The following is a 14,966-nucleotide window of genomic DNA, read 5'->3' as shown; positions in this document are numbered from 1 at the left end:
AAGGCTAACTTGACGTAGATCATTTCTTGCTTATGCGTCTGGAAATAATAAGCAAAATTTGAACTGTTTCCCAGGGTGCTATGAGGTCACCAGTGAAAATTGTAATATTATAACCAATCACTGTGTTCCCACTATACATGCTGCTTTATAACAATATGTCCCTGAACCGTATTCCATGTTCTGGAAAAGCTCCTGATTTATGTTCTCCTGGTTTGTAAACTGTCCTTTTAGTGTGCGCACAATAAAATTTTACCAATCACTAAAAAAAAAAAAAAAAAAACGTAAAGGGCTTTATTACGGGTTTAGGCTCACCGGGGCCTAAAACTCGGGCTCACAGACTTTACAGGCGTGGTGGATCCATGCTGAGAGCAAGCCCCGAACAAAGGTGGGGTAGGGCTTTTATGAGTTTGGGAAGGGGGAGTTACAGGAAATTGTGACATAGGTACAGTGATCCAATTATTATTACACAATATTATTGACAGCAGGTTTATCCAATTACAACATTTAGAGTGTTAACCAATCACAGAGTAGACCCAGGACCCAGGACCCTCACATAGGGTGTAACTAGCCTTAAGCAATAGGCCTGCCCTTAGGAATGTTAAGGGTATTACAAGGGTGGTCCCTCTTGCCTTGGGCAATGTGTGCCCTTCTATCGTCTCAAACCTGCATCCTTACAGCCTCAAGGATAAAGCAGAAGACACAGCAACAGAACTCCTGCAGTTACACACTGGAGAAATTCCCTGAAGCACCAGGCTCTGGGCTCTACATGCTCTCTTCTTCATAAAGCCATTGCTGTCAGGAGCAAAAGACATAACTGGTCTTTCTAACACACAGAAGGCAGAAACTTGGACAAAATGCCAAGATGGAGGAATTTATCACAAATGAAAGAAGATACAGTCATGGTTAGTGATCTAATTGAAGCAGATATAAGCAGTATGCCTGATAGACAATTTAAAGCAACATTCCTAAGAATACTTACTGGGCTCAAGAAAGGCATCAGTGAGATCTTTACCACAGAGATAAGAGAGTTAAAAAAGAATCCATGAAAGATGAAGAATGCAATAAATGAGATTGAAAACAAGCTTAATGCAATGAAAAGAGCAGGTTGGAAGAAGGAAAGGAACAAATTGGTGACCTAGAAGGCAAAATAATAAAAAATAATGAGGCTGAACAAAAGAAAAATTAAGCAACACAAAAATAGACTTAAAGAACTCAGTGACCCCATCAAATCTAATAACATCTGTATTATAAGAGTCCCAAGAGAAGAAGAGAGAAAAAAGGGAGAAGAAAATTTATCTTAAGGAATAATAACAGAAAACTTTCCTGATCTAGAGAAAGAAATAGACATCCAGACCAGGACACATACACATCAAAAGCAACAAAAACAGGTGAACACCAAGCTATATGGTAATTAAATTTGTGAATACAGTGAAAAAGAAAAAAGCTCTTAAAATCAGCAAGACAAAAGAAGTCCTTAACTCAAGGGAATTCCCATAAAGCCTCAACAGAGGCTTTCTCAACAGAAATTTGTCAATCCAGAAGGGAGTGGCATGTTCTGTTCAAAGTGCTGAATGGGAAACATCTGCAGCCAAGAATACTTTACCTGACACTCAGAATAGGAATAGGAGAGATAAAGACTTTCCCAGATGAAAAAACAAACAAAAAAACCCACAAAACAACAACAAAACCCTCAAGGAGTTTGTGAACACAAAACTAGCCCTGCCAGAAATATTAAGGGAGTGCAAAGCAGAGACCTAAAGTGACAAAGACAAGAAAAATCAGAGAAATCACAAACAATGACAAGCCAGGTAATAATATGACACTAAATACATATCTATCAATAATTAGTTTGCTTTTTAAAAAAATTATAGTGCTAATTTTTGAGATAGTGAGACAGAGTGTGAGCATGGGAGGGGCAAAGAGAGGGAGACACAAGATCTGAAGCAGGTTCCAGGCTTTGGCTGCCAGCACAGAGCCCCACGTAGGGCTTGAACCCACAAACAATAAAATCATGACCTGAGCTGAAGTCAGAGACTCACCTGCTGAGCCACCCAGGTGTCTGAACTATCAATAATTACTCTCAATATAAATGGACTGAATTCTCCAATCAAAAGACACAGAGTGGATAAAAAAGCAACCCCCATCTATAAGCTGCCTACAAGAGATTCATTTAATCTAAAGACAACTTCAGATTGAAAGTGAGGGGATGAAAAAAAATGAATAATCCAATTTTAAAAAGGTCAGAAGATATGAATATACATTTGTCTAAAGGAGACATGCAGACGGCCAATAGACACATGAAAAAATGTTCAACATCACGCATCATCAGTGAAAAACAAATCAAAACTACAATGAGTTATCACCTCAGATTTGTCATAATGGCTAAAATCAACAACACGTGAAATAACAGGTGTTGGTGAGGATGTAGAGAAGGGAGAATCCTCTTGCACTGTGGTGGGTATGCAAACTGGTGCAGCCATTCTGGAAAACAGAATAAAGATTCCTCAAAAAGTTAAAAATAGAACCACCCCATACCAATTGCACCCTAATTACTCAAAGAGCTCAAAGAGTGCAAAAATACTACTTCAAAGGGATATATGCACTCCTACATTTATAGCAATATTATCTACAATAGCCAAATCATGAAATCAGTCTAAGAGTCCATCAACTGATAGACTGACCATATATATATATACATATATATATATATATATATATGTATATATATATATGAAATAATGGAACACTATTCAGCCCTTAAAAAAATGAAATCTTCTTATTTGCAATAACATGTATGGAGCTACAGAGTATTAGGCTAAGCAAAATAAGTCAGAGAAAGACAAATCCCATATCATTTCATTCATATGTGGAATTAAGAAACAGAACATATAAGTAAAAGTAAAGAAAAAGAGAGAGGGACAAACCAAGAAAGAGACTCTTAACTATAGAGAACAAACTGATGGTTACCGGAAGGAAGGTGAGTGGGAGTTGGGTTAAATAGATGATGCGGATTAAGGAGGGCACTTGTTGGGATGAGCACCCAGTGTTGTATGGAAGTGGTGAATCACTAAATTGAGCACTTGAAATTAATATTACATTGTATGTTAACTAATTGGAAGTTAAATAAACACTTAAAAATAAATAAATCAATAAACAAATATCCAAAATTATTAGATTATTTAAAAAGTGTATTTATAATGGTGTTCAATTTTTTTTAAAGTATAAAGTTAAAAAATAATTGATTAATTAAAAATAGATAAAATTTTAAAAAATTAAAAAAATAATAGCTTTTAGTGGCAAACTAGAATCTCAGGGGCCAACCCCGTGATTCTATGACTGGGGCTTGCCAAGAGCCTCACGTGGCATCATTCCTTGACACTGATAGCTCAAATACCACTGGGTCTTCCCAGTTTAATGGCTGAAGCAATGGTGATGCTTGCACTTCAGCCTGGATGTGCTGTAAAGCACTTTCAAGCCCCACCCATGTGGTAGTTTTCATGTTATCCAGGATATGAGTTGAAATAGTATTTCAATTATGGGATATGCTGCTTCCAGAATTTGAGAAGGCTTAATGAGTATATTTAATATACTTCTGTCTTCATGGTAGGATATTCAAGATATAAAAATTTAACTCCTAGTTTGAAAGGGATGTTTTGCACTTATCTGATCATTGGACCCTTAAAATTTTACTGATGTGGCAGGCTACTGTATCTTCATAAGGATTATATTCCATTTCTGAAGTACATATGTCTTATCCAGGTCTCCAAGGTGCTAGCCACTCTTATTCATCTAACCAAATGAGCATAATATCGTGAAGGAGGTTGGGCAAAATAATGTTTGCTAGAATATTCAGGTAGGTCAGATCTCTTCAGACTGTATTATTACATAGAGCTGGATAATTAACATACCTCTTCAGTAAAGCCATAAATGCACATTTTTGTCTACACCATATGAATTGAAAATTTCTCATCCCCTTTTCTGATCTGAGTAAAAAATAATGCATTTGAAAAATCAATGGCCACATATCATGTGCCTGAAGCATTTTCAATCCACTCTAATGAAGATATGCATCTAGCAGAGTGGCTTGAACTGTGGGGGAGGTATCGTGACTTAGTAACCTGCTGTCATACTCCAGTATTCATTTGATTTTGAAGGACCAGAATTGTTAACAAAATGAGGACATAATGACAATAACCATCATGCATCATTAGATCTTTAAAGGTGACTCTCATTTCCAGAATCCCCTGAGATAGAGTATTAGTTTTAATTTACTGTAATGAGCGAAGGCAGCAGTTTCAGAGGCTTTGCCATGCTCTTTTGTACTATAGTAGTCCTTACCCTGCAGGCCAAGAACCCAATAGGTGGGTTCTGCCAACTACCAGCTATGTACATTTCAATTATATTTTTGGAATATTTGGAAAATGGGTACGCAATCACCAAATGAATGTGAAGCTCTAGTAGATCCAATGCAAACCGGACCTTGTCTAGAACTCCAGGTATTGCACAGCTCTAGTCTATCCCTTCTTTGAGAAGGTCCATCAGTATTAATGTCAACTCAGACCTATGTCTCATTACCCTCAAAACCTTTTGGTAGTTTATATTGCTTGTGTATAGTTACTTGAGTAAATGTCTTAAGATCTTTTGAGGAAAGGCTGGGACATAGTTATAGCATATACCTGCTAAATGTTATAAGATCCATCTTCTTGGGACTCAGTTTCCTTTTGGCCAAATGGGTTTCAGAACTGAAACTGACTTAGAAACTGGGTAATGGATCACCATTTCTTATTTTGGTGACTGTTTTAAGGTTATGTCACCTTGTGTCTTCTGCTAACAAAGATGAGTTGTACTATTTTGGGATGACTATCTATTTTGGTCGGAGGGATTTAGTGTTCTTTTAACCATGTCCTTAATGTTCTACTGTTCTTCATCCTTTGGCTGTCACTCTTAACTATATCATTTATAATAATTATATCCACCTGACTTCTTGGGTTAACAATATGGCCCCTGTAATGTTAGGGTTTTACTATTGTCATTGCTTTCAGTGAGCCTTGTTTTGTAATGACCTCTTCTACCTATAATCCTAGCACAGAGAAAAGAGCCACCCTAAGTTATTTACCAACACGTACCTTATATACTTTGTAATGAAGAATCCTGTAGGCAACCTGGTGCGTCTTATAGATTTGCGTAGTCTATCTATTCTACAACGGCCAATTCTCAAAGCTTTTAAATTCCTTCCTCTACCATCTACCACAGTGATCCTCATATTTCAACTTTTCTGACATGGTGCTATCACTTTTTCTAACTTCTAGGACCTATCCAAGTAGCAAGTTCATATTATATCCAGAATACCACTAGATTTTTCAGTCCTCTGTCTTCAGAGTATCATCTTCCCTATTCGATGTTGGGGCTCCCATGATTAAGCAACTTCAAATTCTGTCTTAGGTGTTCCCTTCTGCTTCTTTAAGTGCATGATGCCAAGATTTTGCAGCTCCTTTGGAGTACAGTTCCTTTCTTCTGTTATTAGATCCAGCACATCCAAGCTAGGTTATGCTACAACTTGACCCTTGCTATTAGCCTAGTGAATATTATGGGAATAAGAACAAATACTGTGAGGGATTGAATAACAATTTAAATTTTGTTTTTAACGTTTATTTATTTCTGAGAATGAGAGAGCATGCAAGCAGGGGAGGGACAGAGAGAGAGAGAGAAAAAGAGAGAGAGAGAGAGAGTCACAGAATTCGAAGCAGGCTTCAGGCTCTGAGCTGTCAGCACAGAGCTGGATGCAAGGCTGCAACTCACCAACCTTGAGATCATGACCTGAGCTGAAGTTGTAACTGACTGAACCACCCAGGCACCCTGGATTGAAGAACAATTTTATTTTTTTAAAATATTTTTTAATGTTTTATTTATTTTTGATACAGACAGAGACAGAACATGAGTGGAGGAGGGGCAGAGAGAGAAGGAGACACAGAACCGGAAGCAGGCCCCAGGCTCTGAGCTAGCTGTCAGCACAGATCTCCACGCGGGGCTTGAACCCACAAACGTGAGATCTGACCTGAGCCGAAGTCAGAGGCTTAACCAACTGAGCCACCCAGGGACCCCTGAAGAACAATTTTAAAGAAATTTTAATAAAAATCTACTCTTCAACACTGGTATAACTAACTTGGCAGAGAACTCATTCTAAAAACATTTATGAGTGAGGAATGAAAAAAAAAAGAACAAATGCATCAAAAATAGACTGGGTGGCAAAAATAGAAACATCTTCCAAGTTTAGCAAAATGAACATTAACAGCCTTCTCACAATAAAGGAAATCACTAGCGAGAGTGAAAGGACAGGGGTGCCTAGGTGGCTCAGTCAGTTAAGCATTTGACTTCAGCTCAGGTCATGATCTCAAGGTTTGGGAGTTCAAGTCCCATGTCAGGCTGTGTGCTGACAGCTTGGAGCTTGGAGTATGCTTTGGATTCTGTGTTTCCCTCTCTCTCCGACACTCCTTTGCTCACATTCTGTCTCTCTCTCTTAAAAATAAACATTGAACAAAATACAAAAAATAGACTGAAAAGACAACCCATAGCATGGGGGAGAAATTGCAAACCAGAGATTTGATACCAGGTTTCAAAAACACAAACAAAAAGAACATACAAAAACTTATAAAACAATTAAAATGGGCTAAAGGACATATCTTCAAAGAAAACACATGAAAGTCCAAAAGAAAAATGAAAAAAAATCTCAACAACACTAATCACGAGGGAAACGCAAATCAAAATCATAATGAGATATTAACTCCTATCTGACTGGATGTCTACTATCACAACAAAATAAAATAAAATTTAAAAAGTGTTGGTGAGGAGGTGTACAAATTGGAACCCTTGCACATTGTAGAAATACAAGCCAGTGCATCTTCTATGGAAGATGGTATGAGGGGGTCTTCCAAAAAATTAAACATAGTACTACATGACCCAATAATTTCACCTCTGTGTATTAATCCAAAAGAATTTCGGTTAGAATCTTGAAGAGATATTATCATGCCAGTGTTTATTGCAGCAGCATTTACCACAGCCAAGGCATGGAAAAAAGTCCTCATTGAGAGATGAATAAATAGGGATAATGTGGTATATACATACAATGGAATCGTGTACAGCCCAAGAAGAAGATTCTGCAATATGCCACAACATAATGAATCTCGAGTCTTTATGCTAAGTGTAATAAGTCAGCCAAAGAAAGACAAATACTACATAATTCCACTTATGTGAAGTATCTAAAATGGTTAAATTTATGCAATCTAGAGTGGAATGGTCATTTCTAGGAGGTAGAAGGGAGTAAGAAATGACAAGCTATTAATCGATGGGCATAAAGCTTCAGTTGGGGGATAAATACATCCAGAGCTATGCTGTATAACACTTACTTACAGCCAATGTAAACAGTTTAATGTAAACTTACTAATAGTTCGCATTAAAAAATATTTAAGAGGATAGACTTATTGTAAGTGTCCTTTTCAACATAAAAATAATAAAAGGAAAGTTAATAGGAACAAGTATTAAACACAAAAATTAAATACAAAAACAGTAAATGTACAAGAGAAATATACAGGTATGTGAATATGAAATACTAAGAGTCAAAATGACACTGCTATTTGCCTATAGGGATCTCTTTAGCTTCTGTTACACAGAAGAAATTCTTTTTCCCTCATCAGTGAATAGGATATGTAAATGCCTCATGCTGAAAATGTTGATTGGTCTCCTTTCTTTTAAATTCTGAAACTTACCTACTATATGGGGATATTATTTAATATCCTTAAAGGCAAAGATACTAGTTATAAATTTTTGCCCAATTATAGCTTTCTGTTCTCATATAAACTGTATTATTCTCATTTAAATGACTTATAAAAGAGGACTAAAGTTATAATATTCATAACTTATTTATAGAAATAGCTATTGTCTTAGTGTGCTCAGGTTGCTTTAAGAAAATACCATATACTGGGTGACTTCAACAACAGATATGTGTTTTTTTACAGTTCTGGAGCCTGGGAAATACAAGGTAAAGTTTCCAGCAGATTAAGTTCCTTGTGAGGACCCTCTTTCTGATTTGTAGATGGAAACCTTCTCACTGAGTCTCCCATGGAAGAGACAATAAGCTCCAGTCTCTCTTGTTCTTCATACAGAAACATAAATTCCATCATGAGAGCCCTATCTGTATAATCACTTCTAAACTTAATTATCTCTGAGATGCCACCTCCAAATACCACCACACTGGGGATTAAGGCTTCAACATATAAAAAGACATTCAGTACATGATAGCTATTACTTAAAAAATTAATGATGAAGAATGATATCAGCACAAAGGCTAAATAAGGCATCCTTTGTTCATGTTCCTCATCTTAGCTACAAAAATATGGCTGGCATCCATGGACAAAAGTGTCTCTGAGTGTGCTGTCATATGTCAAAGAAACCAAGAGAAGTCCTGCCTACCTGTGTCATTTAATAAGCATACAGATTTTGAATGTGGCAGTGGACTCTACAGTGGCCTATGAACTGGCTTCAGCCCTCTCAGCTACAGTCTAAGAGCCCCTGGTCAACACTAGTTAGACAGTTACCCACGAATAAGAGAGCCTTTGTGCCAGAGCAACTCCAGCATACCACTGGAGAACAAAAATACAAGCTTGTTTGCATTAGAGAGGGATAAGAGGAGTGGTTTAACTTTATCTAATTACCACTACCCCAAGGCGGCAAAATTCAGGGGTAAGAATTTTCCAGTCTACAATTTTTCCTTTGGAGAAAAGAGAGTGTGTGAGTGAGCATCAGACTTTCTCAAATGTGTGAAATGCTGCCAAAGGGTCTCATTTCTCTCTCACTCCCTCAAAAGTACTGAATTACTGGCTATAAAATGGAAGGACAGGAAGGCTGGGAGAGTGTCAGATAGGACTCTCAAAGGCATTAAAGCGATAGAGATCCTATAAAGTGTGTTTCAAATTCTATCAAGAAGCATTAGTTAAGTCCATACCTATCAATACTTACTCTAAACTGTAAATAGATTGAATTATATGTTCAAATAGCATAGAGTGGGAGAATGGATTAAAATCAAAACAACAAGCACCACAAAAAACCAGATCAATGACAGACTCACATCAGCTTTAAGAAACACATAGGTTCAAAGTTAACATATGGGAAAAGATACTCTAAGCAAGTGGAAACCAAAAGAGAGAAGTAGCTAAACTTATATCAAGAAAAATAGTATTTAAGCCAAAAACTGTAGCAGGACGCTATAAAGGTAAAGGTGCCAATCTATTAAGAGATCTAACAATCAAAAATATATACCTAGGTAACATCAAAATACTCAACTTTATTATTCAATACTAACAGATCTGAATAGAGATATACACAACAATATAATAATATTAGGGACCTCAATAGTGTACTTTCAAAAAGTGACAGAACATCTAGACATAAAATCAATACAGAAATGAACATGAACTATATACACAGACCATTGCATCCAATAGCAGAAGAATATATTCTTCTCAAGCGTCCATGGAGCATCCTCCAGGACAGGTCATATAATAGGTCACGAAACAAGTCTTAGCAAATTTAAGAAGACTGAAATTATACCAAGTATCTTTTCTTACCATAATGATACAAAACTAAATATTAATATAGAAGGCAAGTAGGGAAATTCCAAGCATGTGAAAATTGAACAAAGCACTCCTGAATAACCAATGTATCAAAAACTTAATAAAGAGAAAATTTTAAAAATATATCTTGAAACAAACATAAATGGAAACATAACACTAAATTCTATGAGATGCAGTAATGCAGTTCTAAGAGGGAAATTTATACTGAAAAATACGTACCTTAAGAAAAATGAAAGGTCTCATATAAGCTAACTTTATGTCTCAACAGACTTGAAAAAGAACAAAGGAATCCCAAATTTAACATAAGGAAATACATAACAAAGAATAGCAAAAATAAACGTAGTAGAGACCAGAGAAACAATAGAAAAGATATAAAACTAAGAGCTGTTTTTTTTAATAGATAAACAAAATTGACAAACTTTTAACTAGACTAAGGAAAAAAGAAGACTCAAATGAATATCATTAGAAATGAAAGAGGAGACATTACAACTGATACCACAAATATAAAAATTATCATAAAAGATTATATAAACAATAACAGGCTAGCAAATTTGATGTCTTTAGAAGTAATAGTTAAACTGCTACATACAACTGACCATGGCTAACTAATGAAGAAATGGAAGATCTCGAATAATGAGTAAGGAGATTACTCAATAATCCAAAATCTCCCAACAAAGTAAAGACCTAGATTATTTCCCTCGTGAACCCAACAAACATTTAAAGAATTAACACCAATCCTTCTCAAATTCTTCCAAAGAAATGAGGAGTGAACATTTAGGAATTCATTTTATAAGGCCAAATTACCCTGAAGCCAAAGCCAGGTAAGTATCCTATGAGAAAAGGGATGTGGGCCAATATTCCTGATAAATGTAGATGCAAATAGTCTCTATGAAATATTAGCAAACAAATTCAACAGCATATTAACAGGATCATACACCATGATAAAGTGGGATTTATCCCTGAGATATAGAGATGATTCAATATAGGCAAATTGATGTGTCATACACCTAGTAATAGAATGAAAGAGAAAAATTATATGATTCCCTCAACTGGTATAGGAAAAAGATTGACAAAAAACACCATCTTTTCATGATAAAAACTTCCAAAAAAGTGAGTATAAAAGGAATGTACCTGAATGTAATAAATGTCATATTTAACAAGCCAACAATAAATATCATACAAAATGGTGAAAGGTTGGAAACTTTTCTTTCAAGAGCAAGACAAGGGTGCCTACTTAACAGAATATATGACAGTGGAACAAAATAGAGAGTCCAGAATTAAAACCCCACATACACAGTCAACAAATATTTGACAAGGCATTCAAGAATACTCAAAAAGAGTACTCAAAAAGGATATCCATTTCAAGAAATGAGGCTGGAAAATTTGGAAAACCATGTGCAGAACAATGAAATTGGACCTCTATCTCTCTTTACCCACAAAACTTAACTTGAAATAGATTAAAGGCTCAAACATAAGAACTGAAACTGTAAATATCCTATAAAAATATAGGGAAAAACTCATCAACATTGGTCTTAGCAGCAATTTTTTGGATATGACACCAAAAGTATAAGCAACAAAAGCAAAAATAAGTGAGACTATATCAAACTAAAAGTCTTCTGCATAGCAGTAGGCAATCTACGATATGAAAGGCAACTCACAGAACAAAATATTTGCAAATCATTTGTTTGATCAAGTGTTAATATCCAAAATACACGAAAAACTCATACAACTCAAGAGCAAAGGAAATGATTAGAAAAAGGACAGAGGAACTGAACAGACATTTTTCCAAAGATAGGCCAGCACTTTATGAAGAGATACTCAAGTGATAAACTAATTGTCAGGGAAGGGCAAATCAAAACCGCAATGAGATATTACTTCACATGAGGTAGAATGGATATCAGAAAAGACAAAAAAGATAGAGGGAAAGTGTTGGCTGGATGTGGATAAAAGGGAAGCCTTGTGCACTGTTGGTGGGAAGTGAATTGGTGTAGCCACTATGCAAAACAGTACAGAGGTTCCCCAAAATAAAAACACAACTGCCATATGATCTAGTACTCCTATTTCTGGGTACATAGCGAAAGGAAATAAAATCACTATCTCAAAGAGATATGATATTCCCATGTTTATTGCAGCATAATCCACAATAGCCAACATATGGAAACAACCTGAGGATTCTACAGATGGACAAATAAAAAAATGTGAGAGATAACTGTATCTATATCTATATCTACATCTATACCTATCTATCTATCTGTCTACATATATCTCTCAATTATTCAACCAGAAGAAGAAGGAAATTTTGCCATTTGCAACAACCTGGATAGACCTTAAGCATTAAGGTAAATGAAATAAATCAGACAGAGGATGAATACTGTATGATCTCACATATAGGTGGAATTTTAAAAAGCTGAACTCATAAAATGATAAAGTAGAATGGGGAATGCTGGGGTTGGGGTCGGGTGAAATGTTGATCAAAGGGTACAGACTTTGAATGATAAGACATATAATTTCTGGGAGCTAATATATAACAGTGATTATAGTTTATAATACCATGTTATATATGTGAAAGTTGCTAAGAGAGGGGATCTTAAATGTAATCACCACAAAAAAGAAATGGTAATTATATGTGATTATGAAAGTATAAACTAATATTTCTCTGGTAATCATTTCACAATATCAAATCAACATGATGTATTCGTTAAAGTTACATAATATCATATATAAAATATATCTCAAAAAATTGGAAAATATTAATGCTACATTGAGATATTAATGACACAAATAAACGTTGATGAGTAGAGACAATTTTTTCAGAGTACCATGCCTCCAAATATGATATATTGATATCCTATACTATTTATAATATAAAGTTGACACATCACTATTCTGAGGGCACTAGAATATTTGGAATGCACACCCTGTACTTTATTGCCTTCACTGTTTGTTGAGATCTTATTCTTCCATCCCAATTTGCCAACGTCCTATAATCACTTCAAATAGTGGGAAAAATGAAAGTTAACACAAAAGAGCACATGTATATAGAAACATAGGGAATTTTGCACAAACTGACCATGTGTACATCTAATTGTCTCTTTAAGTGAATATTCAAATCATATTTTAAAAATAAATGTAGCAATAAGTCTGGACAAAAATATGCCCTAAGCTGTGGTTCAAACAGGAGGATAAAAATAGTAATAGGTCCAGATGCCTGTTGAAAGATTTGTTATTTTCTTCTGTTGAAACATAAACAACCCACCCATAAGTAATTGTATACAGGCAAGCTGTAAACCTTTATTCTTCAGCCTTTTTTTTTTTTTTTTTAAGCTGGGCTTAGCAGAATTGATTTATGTGTACATTTTACCCATCGCTATGTCAGGACAGTTTACCAGGGATCTCCATTAGTGACTGGTTATTTTAATACAAAACTGAATAGGCTGTGATACATACTTTATATATGCCTTAAAAATTCCTATTCAAGAACTAAAGCCTGTAACATCATTTACTACTTACTGTTGTGATTTTATTATACAAAATAATGTTAAACATAAATGTATTTCGAACTGCTATAGTGGAAAATGAATCTTTCTTTGGTGTAGGGTTTATTTCCCTCATGTTATTCAATTAAAATAATGCACATTATTTTATCTGTTATCTGCTACATTACACACTAGAACTCCAAAGGTAGTTTTAATAATCTATTGTGCACATCTACTGTCCCTGGTACTTTGACATTCCTATGCAGTGTATTTATTCATATGTTTTTGCTTTGTTGCTCAAAAAAGTACTTTTAAACTTGAGAGTTCTGCATCATGATTCTCAAGTGGCCTGGGACAAGCATGGGTGAATCACTGTACTGGGCGCCATTATAAAGATTAGTGTTTTCTACATGAGACTGAAGGATCCTATCAAAACAGTTACCTACCTGTGTTCAGAAAGAAAGAAACATGATGATGAAATCTGAGCAGTAGGTGCCAAGTTAATCCCTATCCTTCCTATGGGAGGAGTGGTGGTGAGGTGTTTATATCATTTCCTTTTTGTCAGACTCTCTCTTCCTTCACTCCCAGCTTTATCACCTACTACCTAAATCCTGGTATATATTAACCAATATTCTTGAGTCTCAGGTTTTCAGTAAAAATACTCTACTACTCCTTTCATTTCATCTTGTCTGACATAAACAAACAAATAGATAACAAAAAAAAATGGGGGGAAATCACAAAGACCTGATTTCTTTGTGCTTATTTAAATACTAGGGCAGTTTCGTGCTGATGGATAAAATCCAATGTCAGAATAGATAAGTAGAAGTTAAATATTCATGATCACTAACCTAGATAGCCTCTAAATCCTAGTACACTTTTTTAGGCCCTGAATTACAAAATACAATGGCCATTACACTCTGCTATTCACTTCCCTTTAACTCTCTAGATAACTATCCAGACCCCCACTGCATGTCTTTTACCAGCATTGAATGATCTAACATTGTATGTTCTACAGACGCCATAGCTGTTAGATACGAACCAGTCAACTATCAAACATATAAGTAAACAGACATTTGCATGTAAATCATCCTATTTGTTTAAACACAGGAGTGTTTATCAGTTAAATAAAGGTTTGTAAATTTTACTAATATTTTCTTAGTCACTTTGTTTTGTTAAAATATTTACTGTGTCTACTAGTCTCTTTTTCATTAATTTTTGGGTTTTTTTTTTAATTTTAGAGAGAGCGAGTGTGCACATACATGTGAGCAGGGGAAGAACAGAGGGAGAGAGAGATTCCCAAGCAAGCTCTATGCTCAGCACAGAGCCTGACATGGGACATGTTGCATGAACCTGGGATCATGGCTTCAGTCTAAATCCAAAGTCAGACTCTCAACCAACTGAGCAACCCAGGCACCCTATTTTAACTTTATTATTTCCTTATTTCCATTTACTATGGGTGTGGTTTGCTTTTATTTTTCAAATTTCTTAACATGGACTTTCCGTTTTTGACTGTTATTGTGGTTTTAGATATATATTGTTTTTTTAGACATATATCCTCTTATTTCATGGTGTGCATTGGAGTGATTGGATATTTTATACATTATGAAATAATCCCTGTGATAATTCTAGATACCCTATGTCAACAAAGTTGTTACAATATTATTGACTATATTACCTATGTTATATATTATATCACCATCACTTATTTATTTTATAGCTGGAAGTTTATAAAGTCTTCTTTTTAATTCTTTCAATGTTTTATTATTTAGTTTTGAGAGAGAGAGACAGAGACAGCATGAGCAGGGGAGGTCCAGAGAGAGATAGAGACACAGAATCTGAAGACAGGCTCCAGGCTCTGAGCTAG

This window comes from Suricata suricatta, chromosome 13, assembly GCF_006229205.1.
Source record: "Suricata suricatta isolate VVHF042 chromosome 13, meerkat_22Aug2017_6uvM2_HiC, whole genome shotgun sequence".
Taxonomy (NCBI): Eukaryota; Metazoa; Chordata; class Mammalia; order Carnivora; family Herpestidae; genus Suricata; species Suricata suricatta.
This window is presented reverse-complemented; position numbering follows the sequence as displayed.